Raw genomic sequence first — 3,594 nt, forward strand, 5'->3', positions numbered from 1 at the left:
TTTGCGTGTAGAAACTTTGCTAATTTATTTGTGTGTGTATATATATATATATATATATATATATATATATATATATATATATATATATATATATATATATATATATATATATATATATATTTATTTATTTAATGAGAAGGAGATGGCAGGGCTTAGCTAGTGGTTCATGTCGTTGACTGGGGTGATCAGATATTAGCTTTTGCAATAATAAAGAACCACTGATTTTGGAGTTCATGACTTTTCATAGAATATATGTCAATATACAGCAACATGCGCAATCCAAAATATACATTTGTTCATATATTACAAAATGTACAGCATATATGACAGAATATATCAGTTATTGTTACTTTGACTTGTCAACTTTGTGACATGTAATTGTATAGAATATCCTACATAACGAGATGACAAATATGAAAGTGCCAATAAAGTAAACGACTTTTCTACTGTATGCTGTACATTTTGATATACAAGTTAAGATATTCCATTTCGATTTTACATTCTAATAGTAGGCTACATTTGTTTTTCACGTATGCTAGTTACTGCAGTGTAATGACGCTGTGTCTGCATAGATGGTCGTAGTGGCTTTGGTGTTTTAATACCGCCATAGCTCCTTGCACAACGATTCTGTTGCTTTTAGGTATCCATATTTCTGGAAGATGAACGTGAATAAATTCCTAAAACGACAAATTACGTGGCCATGATAAACGGAAAACAAAAGCTGAACGGACTTCGATGTGCAATGGCCATAACACTGGCTATCACACGACTGATCTGTCGCATGTCACGGTAACGGTGCCAGTTAACGGTCCAGAGCTCGAAGTTGGTATTTCTTGAACACTTGTTGCTGTTTTTAAACCACATGGCCACAGTACATAGTTTTGTAGACCTTGACTGTCTTCAGTATTTTACAACCCGTGAGTCTCATTACCTGAGCTGTCATGGGAAGGCCCTGACCTAAGCTCATTAACTGGGACTCAAGTTAAAAAAAAAAAAAACACATGCTGTGGAAGTTTGGCATTGTTTTGGGTTCCTCCCCGCCACCCAACAGGAATTCACATGAACGTGTTAATATTTATTGCAGAAAGATACAGTATACAAATAAATATATGAACTGTAAAATAGTAACTATTAAATAATATTAATGTCACTGGGGCATGCATACTGATTGAAGAATATTATCTAACGTGGCATTCTCGTGGTGCTTTTTATTTTTCTTTAAACATGTTTTTGGAAGAGTATGATCTGTGTCGGACTGTGATTATATCCGAATGACGTGAGAGTGATTGTGCGATGTATCCAATCAGAGTAACAATGGCGAACATTGGATCACGCTGCAGTGATAGTAACACTTGGCTGGAAGTCCAAGCCTATCGGTACTTGTTGACCTTTGACTGACTGACCGCATCTTGGTGACCGTACAGCTAGAAATAACTGTAACAACGCAGTTTCACCCGTTTGAGCAGAGAACTCAAGAGTGACCTTTCTACTGAAATAAGGTGAAATGTCATAGCGTCGGACGGTCAGGATAGATCACCACGCGAAACTCAAAATCGGTTTGTGATGACAAAACAGCACAACACGTAGCCTGCACAAAACAATGCTTCTGCTCACACTAACTGCAAAGTGTCTTTTTGTTCAAGTAAATAACCTAAGGACTGTTTAAGTTTTTTATATATATATACAATTTTAGCCGCAGCTAAGATTTATGTAGAACTGGCGAAGAACAAAAATATATAAACCATTCAATTCGTCATTCAAGTTAACGATAAAGAACACTGCAGTTAGCCGGTTGTGTCGGCCCGGGAAATATTATGTAGCCTACGTTTTTTCTTGCATCAGAGCTCTTTGATTAATTCAATTTTTTGAGCTACTGAATACTGATCTAGGTTGCGATCGACTGTCGAACCTTTTAAAAATGCGCAGAGATGCCAAGAAATCAAAATAATTAATTTCTAAATGGACATCCAGTTTAGTTTTTCAATCAAAGTGATAAAAAAACAGTTTACACAGTGGATAAGACCTATTGTGTATCGGAAATATTAACTATGAATTATGCTGCTCCACACAACATTTATGTAACACAACTCCACGGGGGAAATATAAAACATAACTATCTATAACCAATTATTACGGTGTGTTACGTGAAAGAACGGTGTCTGGTGTCTTACTATTAGAAAACGAATAGCAATGAATGCGTTGTTCATGCATGATAATTCCCTTAATGCAAAAGTATATGTGTCATTCCCAAGACTCGAGGCCAACATTAACACTGACTGCAACACGGTGTGTCCATAATATTGAGTAGCAAATTTAAATAAAAAGTAACCTATTTTTGTCGCGTCAATGGATCAATTAAATTAAGAACAAACATGTTTTGTAATAGCAATAGCAAAACGTTCTTGTCTCTGTCAGCCCCATATCTATCCCAAAGAACATTATTTAGACCAATCAAGTGAGAGAACACATTACTTGCTGAAAGAAAAGTTGCTGACAATGGGACAAAGCACCAAAATCAGTAAATTATTATAACTAAGCATAACTATTATCACAAGTAGGATATTTTCCCTATTTCATTTTATTTGGTGGGTCTAAAACACTGATGGATTACATTAGCCAAATTGCAATGCTGTCTGACATGACAACATGACCCTCAGATTAGGATATAATTGATTCTTTGTAATCTACAAAAGTGTAACCTGCAAAAGAAAAAACAAGATGGGGTTATATATATATATATATATATATATATATTTATATACATATATATATGTAAAAAGTTGGCCATTTATGACATACTAACATACAGTCAGATCAATAGAAAAATATGTTAGATCAATAGAAAAACACTGGAGTGGATCACTGGAGTAACTGACCATATCACAGAAAACAACACAGAGAACAATTTAAAGATGGTATGAATGACTGTGTGACTAAGTCAGTTACTAATTCAGCATATGGTCAATGCCACACACTGAAACAAGCTCAATTATTGTTCTAATTTTGTTCTTTAATTTGTGACAAAGGAGTCATGAGTTTTCTTCAGCTGTTTTTGTTTTGCTTATTTTCTCTCTGTAAATAATAATAATCATTGTGAAATTGATTTGATGAGAAAAAAAAATTGTTTTATTAATTTCCTCTCATGGCTTCAGTGCCTTGTCAGACAAGCGTTGTTGTCTTGAAATGGTTTGGTTGCAGTCTGCACCGTTTTAGTAAAAGTTGTACAAAATCAGCCATGTTTTACTGTCTTCATTCACTTCTCAAAAATACTGTCTTGCTGTTTCTTTTTGCAGTATTGCTTAGCCAGCATATTTGGGAATCCCTAGTGCATGGGGCCTGAGTTAATTCTAACTGCTTTGTCATTTGCTCCTCAAGCAAATGTTCCTTATTTCCATGTTTTAGACATTATTTGTTAATGTCAAAACTGCTGAACTCAATGTCCTGTAAGTGAGGAAAAAAGTAGGCAAACAATTAAATACCATTAGATTGCATTCCAACCCCAGGAGGTTCATAGCATTCCCAGCTGACGTAACATATCAGGACACCTCTGTCTGGGTAGGATTGCACTATTAATACGTGGCCCTCCTCTTTCTG

The sequence above is a fragment of the Megalops cyprinoides genome, chromosome 19 (genome assembly GCF_013368585.1).
Source record: "Megalops cyprinoides isolate fMegCyp1 chromosome 19, fMegCyp1.pri, whole genome shotgun sequence".
Lineage (NCBI taxonomy): Eukaryota > Metazoa > Chordata > Actinopteri > Elopiformes > Megalopidae > Megalops > Megalops cyprinoides.